The sequence below is a fragment of the Pantherophis guttatus genome, chromosome 7 (genome assembly GCF_059756535.1).
Source record: "Pantherophis guttatus breed Tessera chromosome 7, ASM5975653v1, whole genome shotgun sequence".
NCBI lineage: Eukaryota > Metazoa > Chordata > Lepidosauria > Squamata > Colubridae > Pantherophis > Pantherophis guttatus.
The window spans coordinates 13956085-13973427 of NC_142069.1; the positions used below are offsets into that span (position 1 = coordinate 13956085).

Below are 17343 nucleotides of genomic sequence, written 5' to 3' on the forward strand. Positions count from 1 at the left end.
TCTGCTGAACAGGTCTAATGATATGGTTAAACCTTTGTTCCCATTGAGATGCAAGGCAGATTCAGATAGAGAACTCAAGGGTCCATGGGAGGGAGGGAGGGAAGGAGAGGGAGAGAGAGAGAGAGAGAGAGAGAGAGAGAGAGAGAGAGAGAGAAGAATCTGACTGTTGATGATGATGATGTCCAATCAGGTTACATTCTATGAAAGACACTCTCTACAACCATGTCTATCTTAAGACCTGTCTTAAGTCTTTCCAATGGTGATTAGCACTGGATAATCACAAGATAATTGCACTAGAAAAAGCCTGAGCTATTGCTTCAGAGATTCTGCATCATTAATCTCTATAATGGGCCAGGGCAGCTGGTGTAGCAAGAACCATTAGCAAGCATATGGTCCTTTTGCCTTACTGATGCCAGACTATAAGTAAGGTGATACAAGAGCATCTTGAGTTTTGCCTGATGGCACCTCTTTGCAAAGCACGTTCCTATGCAGAGAAAATTGGAGTAAGAAGGAGACTTTCATCTTGGTATCTTGTGCAACTTGGCATCTTGCATGCAGATAATTCTTTATTCAGCCAGGATGAATGGTGGGGAGGTAGTTTCTCAAAAGTGTGAACTCATACACTTGCTCTTCCTCTTGACCAGGGGTGTCAAACTCCAGGCCTGTGGGCCAAATCTGGCCCATGGAATGCTTAGATCTGGCCCACGGGGCCACGCTAGAAACAGCAAAGGACTGGTCCGTGGTGCCTCTACCAGCAAAAATGGAGCTCGGTATGGCTACACACAGCTGCCACGGCCTCCTGCAGCCCTCTGCCAGCAAAAGCGGAGCTTGGGAGAGCTGCGCGTCGCACTCACAAGCTCCATTTTTGCTGGTGGAGCGCTCGGGCTACCCCAGGCGCCCCTGACACGAGTGATGTTGAGCTGGCCACGCCCACCATGGCCATACCCACCTTCCCCCCACTCCCCAAGGTCAAACAGAACCATGATGTGGTCGTCAATGAAATTGAGTTTGACTATCACGATTTTGTAGGTAGAATCAAATTATTCAGGGCATACTAATTTGTTTTACATTCCTCCAGTTTTATAGACTAGAGTTCATTTCACTTGCTTGCCCACTTTAGGCAGGCATACAGTATGCTAGGGGTCTCCATCAGCTGAGAATAGTACGCTGAGCTGGGGGCAGAGTTAAGCGTGTCATCGGCTTAGAATTGTTACACTGCCACAAACGGTCCAGTCCCTCCTGAATTCTGATGACTCTTATCTGGCGCCAGCTTAGTATTTAACTTTAGTTAACTAAATTCTTGAGCAATAAATAAACTGCAGCAACATATGATCCTGAACCTTTGCACCTGACAAGTTGGCTCCATTCTCAGCTACAAGCAGTATCAAAAAAACGATATATCTTCTGTTTTCCTATGCTACGTAAGTGCATAATGTAGCTGCCTGTTTTCATTTTAGTATACTATGTAAATCTTGCCACAGTGGTTTGTGAACTGATTTATAGCTTGGTACAGCCTTCTCCTACCTGACATGCTCCATAGATGTGGATTTCTTCTAGAACCCACCCCGGTTAGTTAGTTAGTTAGTTAGTTAGTTAGTTAGTTAGTTATTTATTTATTTATTTATTTATTTATTTATTTATTTATTTATTTATTTATTTAATTTAATTTAATTTAATTTAATTTAATTTAATTTTATTTAATTTTATTTTATTTTATTATTTCTATACCGCCTTTCTCCCGTAGGACTCAAGGCGGTGTACAGTCACGAAAAATATAGATACACAAACATCATAAAATTGCTAATTAAAATTATTATTATAACATAGTTTGGCCCAATTAAATAGAACCTAAAATTAGATAACATTTTATTTCAAACAAAGCCAAAAGAAATGTGATAAGACTGTTGTAATTGCTCATATAGGCTCTAAATGCACATCACTTATGGTACAGTGCAAATATTTTCATGCTTTGCTTCCTAGTATTCTGTACTTACTCTGGTTGAGGGGAAGAGTGGAAAATATGTTTCATTCATAGGCACACATTATTAAAATATGATGTGGAGAGTTGGGAAGCTGGGGAAACAATACAAGTCCACTCCTGTGACAAATCTAGAAAGATCCACGAGGAATAGGAATTATTCTGGGACTTGTGGTACGAGTACAAGATTGCACAAGAAAGAGCTAGAGAACCGAAATAAGTAAAACAGATTGAAACAATTAATCATCAGTGGGGCTTTGTTTATCTTTCGCCATGGACTTCCATGGGGGGGGGGGAGGGAGAATAAAAATAATGTTATAAAAAAAAATCAGTCGCAGTGTTAATGAGAACGTGATGATTTCCAGAGCGTTCGTAACTCAACTTTCTTTGATTTAACTCAACTCCAATTGTGACTCATCGCAATCCCTTTAATTCTTAGCGAAAATTATGTTGGGAACAGTGGTGAAATCTAAATTTTTTTACTACCGCTTCTGTGGGCGTGGCTTAGTGGGCGTAGCAGGGAAAGGATACTGCAAAATCTCCATTCCCACCCCACTCCAGGGGAAGGATACTGCAAAATCCCCATTTCCTCCCCACTCCTGGGGGAAGGATATTGCAAAATCTCCATTCCCATCCCACTCTGGGGCCAGCCAGAGGTGGTATTTGCTGGTTCTCCGAACTAATCAAAATTTCCGCTACCAGTTCTCCAGAACCTGTCAGAACCTGCTGGATTTCACCCCTGGTTGGGAATGACAAGGGATGGAGTCCAGCACATTATACCAAGCTGGAGTGTAGGAAGTTAGCACCCACCCCTCTCCTAGAAAAATGAAATATTCTAGGAAATATTAAAAAGGCAGAATATTATACCTTCCTGGATGAGAAAAGGAGAAACTTGCTCTTGGAAAGTGGCCCCAACCTTTGTCAATGGGCCATTAAGGCCTGGGTCAGTCTACATAACGAAGATCTTCAGGCAGAGCCATATTAGGAATTGCCCAAAGCCCCTTCATTATATCATCACCCAGCAAGGCTCAACCAAGCCTGGGACTCAGGACAGCCTACAGAGTTGCCCCTGCATGGCCCCATGGGAGTCTGATAACCAATCAGAATATAAGCTCAAATTCAAAAGCCCAGAGGGTATAAAACTCAGGCACTCTCAGCATCTGCCTTTTTTTTTTTTTTCAACCAACATCATCAAGGCATGTGATCCTGTCCACCATTAAAAAAACCATCTTTCCAAGCAGTCTCCATGTTTCCAGTGTCTTTTTCCCCACTTGGAACTGAACCCAGATGGACATTTCTTCCAACAGGAGAATGGTAGATTTAGCAGGAGGCATCAGGTCTTTTAACAGGGACGCGGTGGCTCAATGGCTAAGACGCTGAGCTTGTCAATCGAAAGGTCGGCAGTTCAGCGGTTCGAATCCCTAGTGCCGCGTAACGGGGTGAGCTCCCGTTACTTGTCCCAGCTTCTGCCAACCTAGCAGTTCGAAAGCACGTAAAAAATGCAAGTAGAAAAATAGGGGCCACCTTTGGTGGGAAGGTAACAGTGTTCCGTGCGCCTTTGGCGTTTAGTCATGCCGGCCACATGACCACAGAGACATTTTCGGACAGCATTGGCTCTTCGGCTTTGAAACGGAGATGAGCACGCCCTCTAGAGTCGGGAACGACTAGCAGATATGTGCGAGGGGAACCTTTACCTTTTTATCAGGTCTTTTAGGGTCTCAGGACCAGTGGTAGGCTGAAGTCAATGAAGAAAGTGTGAGAAATACTGGCCTTTTTTTAAAAAAAACAAACCCTTCTCTTTGTTGCAGCTGATCTATGTTGCTGTTTCACCACTTAACAGATTTACTTTATGCATCCCGTCACCAGTATGCATGCATTCTGGTGATCCAGTCCATTGGACAGAACAATTTTCTTTCTTTTTTGTTTTTTTAAATTTGATTTATATGCCGCCCTTCTCCGGAGACTCAGGGCGGCTTACAGTGCGTTAAGCAATAACTTCTCAGCCACAACTGAGCCCCAAATTTCTGTTGCTAAGTGAGACAGTTGTTATTTTGCCTCACTTTACAACCTTTCTTGCCATGGTTGTGTAAGAAACTGATGGGAGATAATGTTGTTTTTGCAAAGAAAGCAACTGCTAAGAATTGTGGGTATAAAAGTTGAAGTAGGACATTGGGACATTAAAGGTAAAAAGTTCAAGCCTGGAAAACAGGAAGAAACTGTTATTCCGATAAGTGGGTCAGCTTGGTCAAGCAGATTAGTTAACAGTTTTAACCACACAGTCTAGTAATATGGTGGAGAAATTAGTGAATCGCTTGCCTCAATTTATTATGCTTATGCTGCAAGGATTGTAAAGAAACAAGAAATATAGATTAAGAAATAAAAAAGGGACAAAAGGTAGGATGGAAAAAGGGGAACTGGGCAAAAGGTGGGGAAACAGATTAAGCATGGGGAAATTCATGGAGAAACAGGCGTTCCGGGAAGATTGCAACCTTGTGGTCTTTGTCAAAGGGGGCTGCAGGGAGGGATTTGTGGTTTGAGTGGAGGGAATAAAAAGTTGAAGAAATCAGGGGTGGGTTCTAATTTTTTTTACCAACGATTTTGTGGGCGTGGCTTATTTTGTGGGCGTGGCTTGATGGTCATGTGACAATTCTTTAGGATTTAGCAGAGGTACTGGTCTACCAGGCTTTTAACTGCTTGCAGAGCTGTACTGGTCTACTCATTTGTTTTTGGAGGCACTGGTCTACCCATTTATTTTTGCAGGCACCGTCTACCACCACACTGCCTTTTAACACTGATCAGCTGTAGGGTGGCCCTTTGAAGCCCCGCGGCAAGAGTTTAAACAGTTTTTTTCCCTTCTAGCCGATCAGCTGGGACTCAGGAGGCAACAATGGATTGGGGATGGGGCCAAATAAAAGGTAAGAATAATGCGGGGGGAGGGCGGGGGGCAGGGGGGCGGGCAGAACCGGTTCGGTGATGTCATATCGTCACCACTACCGCTCGGCAGAAGCGGGAGGAACCCACCACTGGAAGAAATGTATTCTTTGGTGTGCCTACTTCTTAGCCACCCGATCTTGCAAGAATGTATTTTACATGCAATAAACTGCTTGCTGCTTCACTTTATGATCAAATTTATCAGAAATTATCAAATTTCTGACTGGTGAGTCCATTTCTCACAGTTGTTAAGTGAATCACTGAAGTGATTAAGTTAGTAACACCATTGTTAAGTGAATCTGGCTTCCCCACTGATTTTGCTTCTCCGAAGGTCGCAAAAGGGGATCAGGTCGTGACCCCTTGGGCACTGCACCCGTCATTAAGTATGAGTCGGTTGCCAAGCATCTGAATTTTGATCACATGACCGTGGAGATGCTGCAATGGTTGTTAAGTGTGAAAAATACACTTAAGTTACATTTTTCAGTACAGTTGTAACTTTGCATGGTCACTAAATGAACGGTTGTAAGTCAAGAACTACCTGTACTTTCTGTGAGCAGGGATTTATTGTACACAAATGTGATGTTCATTAGTTGAACACGATGAATCAACTCTATTTCTCTTCTCAGCAACAAATGAAAGGCTGCATCTGTATTTCTTTCAAACCACAAGATTTGACTGTCTATATTCAGTCACATCCTGAATTCTTAGTAATGCAAATAAAGAAATCTTAAATCAGGGAGGGGCATATTTACACTTAGGGCTGCACACTATACTTATACATTAATAAATATGTAAATTTCTGCTTGTAAGCAACAAGTGGCAGTGCAAACAGGTGTGCAAGGTTCAGAGATCACCTGATGTCTATCATGAAAGACCCATTACTGATCGCCAGTTGTATTCCAGGCAGAATTTAAAACGTATTGAGCTTTAAGAACTGCTAGATGGCAGCATTGAACTAACCTTGGCTGATCTAAAAAAAGAAAAAGGAAGCAATTTACAGTAGTGGCCAAAATTGTGGAAACCTTTTGGGAAAAGTGTATTTTCTAAAACTAACTAATAACACCACTTTTTTTTTTTTGAAGTAGTACCGTAAAATTATATATCAGTGGAAAGATAATTTAATCAAGAATGTAATGCAACAACTTTTATGAAGGATTTGCTATTGGAATAGCAATTACAGTATAAAGAAGAAAAGTGAAACAGAAAAAATGAGATATACAAAAATTATCACGTCAGTTAATACTTAGTTGGGTAACCTTTAGCATGAATTATGGCTTTACAATGTCTTCCCATGGAGTGAATCAAGTCTTTTAGTTCTGCAGCTGTTATAATGTGAAACCAAGATTGAATGATTGCTTCTATTAGCTGGGTTTTATTGCTGAGTCGCTTCTGACTAACAGGTTTCTTTAGTCGGCTCCATAGATTTTCAATTGGGTTAAGGTCTGGGCTATTCCCAGGCCATTCCAGCAGTGGAATATGATTATCTTGAAACTCAAAAAAAAAAAAAAAAGTGGTGTTATTGGCCATCAAACCTCAAAAATACACTTTTCCCAAAAGGTTTCCACAATTTTGGCCACTACTGTAGGTCTGTTTAATACTTGGAAACAGAGAACTGTGAGTGAGATTGAGAACTAAAAAAAAAATCCCAGAGGAAGGCAATGGAAAACTAGTGTTATATGGTTGCAGAACCAAACTAACCAAATCTACATGGAACAGACATCACCAGCAGTTGAATTCAACCTGAAGGAGACTCTCTCCCTGATTTTGAGAGCCCGAAACTGGTTAAGGCCTGAGTATTTGAAGGACTGCCTCTCCCATTATGAAGTGCCCCAGCATGAAGATCTATAAGTGAGATGCCCCCCAATGCCAGAATCTCATCTTGCTTGAACAACATGCATACATGCATACATATTTACATGGGTGGGCTGCTGGGGGTTTGTAGGGGTTCAGGAGAACCTCTACTTAAGATTCTGTGCAGTTCGGAGAACCCCCAAATCCCACTCCTGGATGGCCCCACCCACCCCTGCCCTGCCCCTCCCAGGAGTCCCCACGTGGCCCGTTTTGGATGCAGGTAAGTGCAGGGTGCACGCGGAGGCTCGGGGAGGGCGAAAAATGGGCCTACTGGAAGTTCAGAAAGTCCAGAGGGGCTCCGGAGCCTGGGGAGGCCATTTTTGCCCTCCTGGAGGCTCAAGGAAAGCCTCCGGAGCCTGGGGAAGGCAAAAACACCCCCCCACACACACCATGGTGCAGGAGGCCAACTAGGCCATACCCACCATGGCCACGCCCACCCAGCAACCGGGCAGAGAACCCCTTGCTAAAATTTTTGAAGCCCACCCCTGCATACTTACATATATACACTGTATTCCCCTCGGACTTGTTATTTGCTCCTTATTTACTTAATATTTAGCAAATCCTCTCAAATCTCATTTTTCAAGAGTTTAAAATTGAAATGATTTTATTGCATTAGGGTTTTTTTTCCTTTTTTTTTTTATTGTGTTATTAAATGTTTCCCAATTTTCTAGTCCAGCCAATTGTCCAGTTTTCCTGGCGGCTTTGTTTTCCCAATATTAATCAGTTCCAACTTTGTTTAGTTTTTTTGAGGTCAGTTAAGTACTGCCACCAATAGAGGCTATTTTTAATTTTAATTACATCCAAATCAAGTTTTGGCTCCTTCTACTCTTTTCTTTCTCTTGGTTCCACTACAGTTTTTAGGATAAGATCCAGCTATGTGCTATTTTTTTCTCCTATGCTGTAACAGTGATTATGCTTTTGTTATTCTGTTTCCCATATTTTTCCTCTGAGTGCTTTTTCTATTTAAAAAAGAGATGGGCCAAGAACAGAAAAGCAGTATATCAATGTTATCTATGCAACATTAGATTTTCAGAATTGTTTCTTAAGGATTTAAGCGCCGATTTCATAAACTGCTTCCTCTCTTTAGTTAAAACTATTTAGGTCCATGGAAAGAACACATTGTAATTATGATGTTGGAATTTGGCTAAGATAATCTGTCGAATAGCCAGATTGCCTTAAACTGATAAATTAAAAACTAAACAATTCCAAAAACATCTCTAGAGACAGTCCATTTTTGGTAGCTGACATATTTTGGTTGTTGTTCTTTTCTATTTTGATGGATACCAGTGTTTGGTAATGAATTTTCAGGGAATTAAAATAGTTTCCCATGATCTTAGTGTCCCAAGAGTTTGAAAACCATAGGCTTGGAATGGACATAAGAGCAATCAATGCCTGTCCTAGCTGAAAACAGTTTGCTTGCAAGTATCTGTGATAATCTAAGAGTTTTCAGACAATCACTGATTGCTGTAATCAAGCATTTTTCCTGCCAGGAAGATGCTGCCATCTGATTTTGAGCAGCTGTCAGGACTGTGATGTACTGTAAGAGATGAACCCGAAGGTGCTTTTTCAAGAGGCAACTGGACTTTGAAAACATTTCACTTCTCATCCAAGAAGCCTCTTCAGCTATAAGAGGTGAAGAAGCTATTGAGCCAAAGACCTGCTATTGAGGGGACTATCAAGGTGGGGGGGGGTCTCTCTTCCCATAAAATACTTTTCATCTGTAATAGTTTGATCCAGCTTGCCCAGGTTTCTCTGCAATGTTTAACCTCAGAATACACAGTACTCATTCACGCCATTCATGGCCGGATCTCGCCAGATCACAAGAGCTAGATCAACGGCCCCAGGCCGACCGGAAAAACCAGGTCTTCACCGCTTTTCGGAAGACCAATAGGGTGGGGATGGTCCGGACCTCAGGAGGTAACTGGTTTCAGAGAGCTGGGGCTGCCACAGAGAAAGCCCTCCCCCGTGGGCCCGCCAGCCGGCATTGTTTAGCTGACGGGACCCGGAGGAGACCAACTCTGTGGGATTTTACCGGTCGCTGGGAGTTATGCAGCAGAAGGCGGTCTCGAAGATAAATTCGGTCAACAGTGGCTTGTAAATCATAGTTTGTGGTTTGATGGGATGTGGCAACTCAGTTTCGGTTTGTTCAGTAAAATGTGATTAAGCAAATCATGGCCTGGTATGATCTGTGAAACCATTTCTGACATGCTTCCTACAGTTAAGCAGCATTCCTGATATCCACTGAGCCACAAACCAGCCGAAGATATTTAGCTTAATACGTTAAGTGTAAATCCACCCCATGATCTTGGTTTATGGTTCTCTGGGTAATATGAACCTGGGTTATACAAAAATGGGTTAATTTTGTAAAGTTAATTATGGAAAAGTATGAATACAGCTGGTGACTATGCCTCAAGCATGTAAGAAAAACAAAGCAATCCATTTGCATCCTGTAAAATAAGAGGCTGGATCCCTCTGAATTTGACAAGACTTATTTTTAACTGATATGTTTGCATGACAACATAAAGCGCTCTGGATTTCTTTCTGCCTAAATTGTTATTCATTTCCTCCTCATGCATTCTTCAACGTCCTAATCTCCGAGGGGTTCTGTTTCATATTTTACAGTTGCTTGTTCACTAAAGATGGTTTTGTGTTTTACACCTGGCAATTCCCTGCTATACAGATACTATCAGAATGACAGCTGGGATGATTAAAAACAAATCAGAAACAAGAGGCCGCATTCTCTGACCATGAGAGAAGAGGGAAGCATGAAGCAGGAACTTAATATAGATTAAATGTGACAGAACCTCAATCAAACCATGGAGTGGGAGTGTGAAAGAGGTTTCACCTTCTCTTGACTTGGAGTTCTTTGCATGACAAAACCAATTTTCAATTAACTCTTCTTATTTTATGATTTCAGAGTTGCCATACTGCACACCAGAACAACTAGACGCAAGAACAGTTTTTTCCCGAACGCCATCACTCTGCTAAACAAATAATTCCCTCAACACTGTCAAACTATTCAAACTATAAGTCTGTATTACTATTAATCTTCTCATCGTTCCTATCACCCATCTCCTCTCACTTATGACTGTATGACTGTAACTTTGTTGCTGGTATCCTTACGATTGATATTGACTCTTTCCTACTATGATTTGATTGCTTATTTGTACCCTATGACTATCATTAAGTGTTGTACTTTATGATTCTTGATGAATGTATCTTGTCTTTTTATGTACACTGAGAGCATATGCACCAAAGACAAATTCCTTGTGTGTCCAATCACACTTGGCCAATAAAAAAATTCTATTCTATTCTATTCTATTTGGAAAGGAATGCCAAATGCTTCTTAAAAACTGAAAAATTCTCTTTCAGGACCAAGGAAGGGAAGGTAGGGCAGGTGATAGATAATTCAAAAGCCTTTTTTAGTTCAGCCCGGGCAAGAGACACGGGGAAAGTACTGGTGATGCCCTCTTACATTGCCCATTGAAGCAAAATGCATGTGAAAAAGAGGAATAGTCCTGTATGTGTCTGGTTTGAATATGATCAGGAGAAACCCCCTTGCCATCTGCCTGTCCCATCTTCTCTCTGAGCATCTTAAAGGCTTTCTGTTAAGGAAGTTTAGGGGGATTCGAGACAATGGGCAAATAGGAACACTAAGCAGTGTTGGGCTGAAGTTTCAGCATCCTCCAGAGATGCGTTCTTAAATCTTTATCTTTATTTAATTTGTATACCGCCCTACTCCCGAAGGACTCAGGGCGGTGAACAGCCAAACAGTAAAATACATAAATACAAAATTTAAAAACAGGATAAAATCGAATTAAACAATTTGGCCCAGACCAATTAAAACACCCCAGTCATTTAAAAAGAGATTAAAATTTGCATGTTTAAAAAGAAAAGAGGGAAAAAAGATTAGGCCAGGCCCGCCTGGTGGAATAAAAAGGTCTTCAAAGCGCGGTGGAAGGTGCGCAGATCCGGGATCTTCTGTATCTCCGGGGGGAGCTCATTCCAGATAGTAGGTGCCCCCACAGAGAAGGCTCTCCCCCTAGGGGCCGCCAGTCGACATTGTTTGGCTGACGGCACCCGGAGGAGCCCCTCTCTATGAGAGTGAACCAGCCGGTGGGAGGCTATTGGTGGTAGTAGGCGGTCCCGTAGGTAACCAGGTCCTAAGCCATGGAGCCCTCTAAAGGTGGTAACCAAAACCTTGAAGCGCACCCAGAAGACCACCGGGAGCCAGTGCAGCTCGCGCAGGAGAGGTGTTACATGGGAACGCCATGTCACTCCCATTACCACCCGCGCGGCCGCACTCTGCACCAGTTGGAGCCTCCGGGTACACTCAAGAGGAGCTCCATGTAGAGAGCGTTACAATAGTCCAGGCGGGAAGTGACGAGGGCGTGAGTGACTGTGCGTAAGGAGTCCCGATCCAGGGACTCCCGGAATGGGCAAATTGGCACACAACTACTGGACTACAGAATTCTCTAAAACACAAGTCATGTTTATAAACGGTTGTTAATGCATGGTTAGGGGGTATGGTGGCCGAGTGGTTAAGACACTGGGATAATGCATGGTTAGGGGCCTAGTTGTTCAGATTAGATCAGAGTTGGAAGGGATTTTGTAAGTCATCTAGTCCAACCCCCCATCCCCCAAGCAGGAGACCCTACACCCATGATAGCGAACCTATGCCACGTGTACCACAGCTGGCACGCAGAGCCCTCTCTATGGGCATGTGAGCCGTCGCCCAGCTCAGGCGGGCGCATGTGGGAGACATGCATGCATGCGCAGGGAGGGTCATACACATACACAGGGGGAAACACTTCCCACAATGTCCCATTGTAGTTTATTACCATGGCATTGTGGGAAATTCAAACAACACAATGTATTGAGTCCAGTGGTGAAATGTAAAATTTGTTACTACCGGTTCTGTGGGCGTGGCTTGGTGGTGGTGGGGTAATGTGGCTGAGTGGGCGTGGCCAACTGGTTTTTTTTTTTTTTTTTAAAACCATTTTTTCTACAACCTCTTCAGCCGAAGAGGTTGTTAAAAAAATGCTTTTAAAAGCCTCTGACGATCCCAGCTGAGCCGCGCGAAAATCAGAGGCTTTTTTTTTTAACTTTTAAAAGCATTTTTTTCAGCCGAAGAGGTTGTAAAAAAATGCTTTTAAAAATAATTTTAAAAAGCCTCTGATGATCGCTCGGCTCAGCTGGGCATGAGTGGGGGGCAGGGATTTTTTGCAACTGACTCTCCAAACCATCTGCCTCCATCGCTACCGGATCGGGTGATCCGGTCCGAACCGGGAGCATTTCACTCCTGATTGAGTCCCAGGAGTGGTGTGGTGGCCTAAAGGTGGAGCTCTCGCCTCACAATCAGGAGGCTATGAGTTTGATCCTAGGTAGAGGCAAATATTTCTCTGGGCACGCTAAGATTATATCTGCTGAATATCACTCCGTATTGGTGACAGGAAGGGCATCCAGCCAGTAAACACTCAGCTCCATTCAGTTGCTCAGACTCCACCCCGCAAGGGATTATGGGCTCATTAAAAGATGATGATGAATGTATCGAGCCCCACGAGAGGATATTTCACCAAGCACTAAATTTTAAAAGTTGAAGGAGGCCGAAGAGTTGGTTTATTTTAACCCAGCAGAAAAACGGACAGAGTACAACACCAATTATGTGAAGTCATAAAATATGCTTTCCTGACAGGATTGGATCACTGAGAGAGTTTGAGACTCTTGGGGACATTTTGTGAGGTGGAAAGCAAAAAATAGTATTTGCGTTCAAGAAGACACTGTGTTATATTTCTGTTGCTGTTGAGTAATATCTCATTTTGGGTTTTTAAATAAAAAAAAAGTTTTTACATACACTATACAATGCTGGAACTTTGTGTACATTTCAGGGGGGTAAGAAGGGAGTGGAAAGACTGGGTCACATCCAAAAGGCTGTTTGTGGAGACATTAAAAATATAAGTTCGTGTTCCAGAAACAACTTTTCTTTAATGCTCCACAATAACAATCTTTTATAAACACAGCAGAGAAAAGTTGCATCGATTTTGAGAAATGCATTTTCCTAACACAGTGTACAGGTAGTCCTCAACTTACAACCACAATTGAGCCCAAAATTTCTGTGGCTAAACGAAACAGCTGTTAAATTAATTTGGCCCGATTTTACGACCTTTCTTGCCACCGTTGTTAAGTGAATCACTGCAGTTGTTAAATTAGTATCAGGGTTGTTAAGTGAATCTGGATTCCCCATTGACTTTGCTTGTCAGAAGGTTGCAAAAGGGGATCCCACGACCCTGGGATTTTGCAACCGTCATAAATAGGAACCAGGTGCCCAGCATCCAAACTTTGATCATGTGACCATGGGGATGCTGCAATGGTCATAAGTTTGAAAAATGGTCATAAGTCACTTTTTTCAATTATGTTGTAAATTTGAATGGTCACTAAGTGAATTGTTGTAAGTTGAAGACTATCTGTATCTCAGGTTCATTTTTTAATTCTCTATAGGCAACCTTGCATTAGATCAGAGGGAACACAACTGTTTTCTGCCAGGGTTACCCTAAGCCAGTGATGGCTAACCTTTTTGCCATCGCGTGCCAGGAAGGGGGGGGAAGTTCGTGTACCCACGTGCCCACACCCATAATTCTATATGCCCGGGCCTGCGCATGCACGTGCGCCCTCCCCCCCCGCTCCTGGCATGCGATGGCCCGGTAGGCCCGTTTTTCTTTCTCACGTGGCTCCAGATCCTCTCTATGCATCTGGGGAGGGCGAAAACAGCCTTCCCCACTCCCTCAGAGGCCCTCCAGAGGCCCAAAACAGTCTGTTTCCCAATTTCCAGTTGTACAGGAAGTGACTTTTGTGCTCTCCCCAGCCTCCAGAGAGAGGCTCTGGAGGCGGGGAACAGCAAAAAAGTCACTTCCCATCCAACTGAAAGTTGGAAAATGGGCCATTTCAGGCCTCCGAGGGGATGGGGAAGGCTGTTTTCGCCCTTCCCAGATGCATAGAGTGGATCTGGAGCCAAGTGAGAAAGAAAAACGGGCCTTCTCCACCCCCTAGGACCTCCTGAGGCAGGAAACAGCCTGTTTCCCTACTTCTGGTGGGCTCAGAAGGCCCAAAAATTAGCTGGTCGGCATGTGCATGCATGCCGGAACCGAGCTGGCGTGCCAGGCGACATGGCTCCGCGTGCCACCTGTGACACGCATGCCATAGGTTCGCCATCATGATCCTAAGCCATTCAGTGCATAGAGGATTCACACACACACAAACGGACACACATACCAATGTGTGTCTGTTTACTAAACAGACAAGAAGAAAACAAGAAGAGGATGGAACAAGGACAAAAGCTGAATTTGCTGCAACTGAATTTCAGGTGAATGAGAATCAAACTAAAGAAAGTCAATGCAGTTACGATAGTTATTCTACGTGTACTGAATTACATGATTTTCCCCATTTATCTCATTAATCGATGCAGTTTGGCAATGATTAAAAGTTCTTCAAGTACCTTTTTTGGGCCATGGTGGTCAAGAGATCATACATTGTATGTGCTTAAAATAGATCGGGTCAAAATATTACTATGTCTTAACCAGAGCCAGTTGTAATATTTAACTCAACTGAAGGAAGTTTCCTATCACGATTATCTCTAAGGGAGGTTTTAAAAAAGTCAATAGGGTTTATATTTGCCATATAAACACTTAACAATATGGTATGCAAAGGGGCCTAAATGTTATAAACACTGCAAACTGCAACGGTCCCAAGAAATAAATAACTAAACAATACCATCGGCACTGACTAATTCACCATCAGTCAATTGCGAAAGGCAGCCTTACTTGGAATGGCTTACATCCTGTGACGCCATAAAACAACTGCATCTGTCTATCCCAGGTCTTTGGGAAGGACACAATAGGCAGACAAAAATGTCAAATCCAGTCTGAACATCTAGCTGATTGTGCGACAAACCATAACAACCAGAATAACTTGGATGGCAGTTAGAAAATCTGCTCATTGATTGACAAAATTTCCATCAGTCACAAAAGGCAACGCTGCTTGGATCCACACATATATTATGCTAACACATTATGACAGCCTAGGTTCCTGGGAAGACCTCAACGCAAATGAAGGTCAATACCAGTTAAAGAACTCGCAGCCGCGACTTCATGTTGTTGTGACAGACAGACCCTAATAATAATAGTAATAATTTATTCAATTTATATGCCACCTGATTCCCAGTGACTCGGTGGTTTATAGTTGTTAAAATGTTTAAAACACAGAGAACAATGCAAAAAACAAAGCCGTCACAAGACAAAGAAGAAAACAATGACAAAGAGAATAAACCAAGAGGAGATGTTAAGAAACCAAATGGGCTTTTTAAAACTTTGTTATTGCTATTATTTTTTCTTAACATACATAAACAACAATAACAGTACAGTGGAGACCTTGGAACCTTTTTATATAAAAATAATTTAATGTATTCTGCATTTGTTTATCAATGTCACATTTACATTTAGATGTAAAATTTAAGCCACCTTATGTTTATCAACACTAAATTTTAGAAATCTTAGTTAATATTGACCAACTTTTTTTCTTTACTTACTTAAATGCTTACTTTAAGCATTTAAATTATCTAAACATCAGAGAGTTAATAATCTTCAGGCAACACTATAAATTCCGCCGTTCTCAAATAATGTAACAACCTGTGTTTTGTATTAATAAATTAGAAGAGTATAAGAAAATTGTAAAGATATCAGCTGTAACAGTGTAATCCAAGACTTCTCTCTGTTTCCGTATTTTGCTATTTTGGCTTTTTTTAACCTTTGTACACACTGCAACCTGCTTTTCTCATGCTGAATTTAGGAGAGTCACTATGTTTTATTTTTGATTTCTTATGTATGGGTTTCAAATGATGCAAAGTAAAACATTTATACTCCTGAAGATGGGAGGGGCAATTTTCACTTCTAATGTATTTGCTTGTGATGGCAATTGGAGGTGTGGGCAAAAATATGATGTCACCAAAATGGGTGAGGCTAATATTTTTGCTCCTGTGGAGAGGGTAATGGTGGTATCACAGGTGATCATATTGTTCCTTAAATTTACCACAAAGGAGGAAAATAACCCAGTTTCCAGAGCTAAGGCACATATATGTGTGTTTATATGTAGACGTGTACGTGTGTATGTACATACACCTTATGATTCTTGATGAACGTATCTCTTCTTTTATGTACACTGAGAGCATATGCACCAAGACAAATTCCTTGTGTGTCCAATCAATAAAAATTCTATTCTATTCTATTCTATTCTATTCTATTCTAGTCTAGTCTAGTCTAGTCTAGTCTAGTCTAGTCTAGTCTAGTCTTATGCTATTCTATTCTATTCTATGTGTATGTACCGGTGTGTGTGTGTGTATATATGTATATGTATATGTATATGTATATGTATATATGTGTGGGTTTGTGTGTGTGTACCATATGTATAACATCACTCATTTTGCTCCCCAAATCTGGGGAGGGTACAAAAGGGTAATACTGACCTTATATAACACACACACTTAAATAAATACACCTTGGTTTAAAAAAAGATACCAGGTTGAGTTTGTACCCGTTGAAGCATAAACTACAATAATTGGATTTATTAAATATAGGATGCCATTGCTATAAAGCAGCTTGCTTGCTTTTTAATTTAGCATGTCGCCCAAAGCCACCATTTTGAAAAAAAAAAGGCAGGAAGCTTTGAAACCATAGATATGGGCCCACCCATATGGTTTGCAAATGAATGAATGAATGATGGCTTAGTCCATTGTGTGACTTAAGCCAAATGTGGTTAAACAAACAGGGGGGGTGTTGACCTTAAAAAAGCCCAGTTTCAGAAGAAAGCTGAATGGGAATGAAGGCGTTTTACCCCCGCGTACTTTATAAGCTGACTTAAACTATTAGGTCAGTGCACAATTGTGGCTTACTTCGACTGGAATCACCCATCTTGCTAAGCCATGATCACAGCTGCTTGAAAACCCGCAACAGCTCGGTTCACCCGCAAAGCCACAAAGCCACACACCGCCTACAAACCACACAAGCCACCCCGTTTTGCCAAACGAAACAGCCGCTTTCGCGCCTCAGCCAAAGGGACTCGAACCCAGCAAGCAGCGCCGTGCCCGGGGAACGGGCAAGACGGGGCCAAAAGCGGCACGTGTGAAGCGGCCTATTCCGCTGGAGCAAAGCCCTGGCGGGTCGCTAGAGGGAGACCGGCGCCACCGAAAGCGTCGCCGAGGCAGAGGCGGGCACTTTGGAAGGCGAAGCTGCACTTAGCTTACCCTGCGCGGCGGCGGCGGCGGCGGCTTTTTCCGCTTGGCTCCGATGACCTGCGGGAAGCGAAGGGCTCCGCCGAGGCTCACCAGCCGCAGTTCCCGGGCCAGAAGCGGACGGGTTTGGTAGCCTTCCTCCGGTTTGGAAACCTCCCCCCCCCCTACTTTCGCGGGGAAAAGAAAAAAAAGCCTTGTGGATGAGCAGAAGCGGAACGGGGGACCCGAGAAAGGTAGGCGGCGGCGGCGGCGCGGCTCGGCTTTTCCCACCCACACCCCCCCTCCCGACCCCCACGCGAGACCG

At 42.8% G+C, this 17343-nt stretch overlaps 1 protein-coding gene and 1 long non-coding RNA gene across 3 annotated transcripts in view; both read left to right on the plus strand.

The window, feature by feature from the left end:
* The first annotated feature begins 4805 nt into the window (after positions 1-4805).
* On the plus strand, positions 4806-10089 carry LOC148112769 (uncharacterized). Its single transcript, XR_015728772.1, has 2 exons — positions 4806-4893; positions 9678-10089. It is a non-coding gene; the product is annotated as an uncharacterized LOC148112769 (long non-coding RNA).
* Positions 10090-16807: 6718 nt separating this feature from the next.
* EPS8 (EGFR pathway substrate 8, signaling adaptor) overlaps positions 16808-17343 on the plus strand; it is a 173211-nt gene continuing 172675 nt past the window's right edge. Inside the window, exon 1 of one of the 2 annotated variants that reach the window (XM_034402806.3) lies at positions 16808-17272. The gene's annotated coding sequence lies outside the window, so the exon portion shown is untranslated. The remainder of the gene's footprint in view (positions 17273-17343) is intronic. The other variant, XM_034402803.3, reaches the window with a different exon arrangement.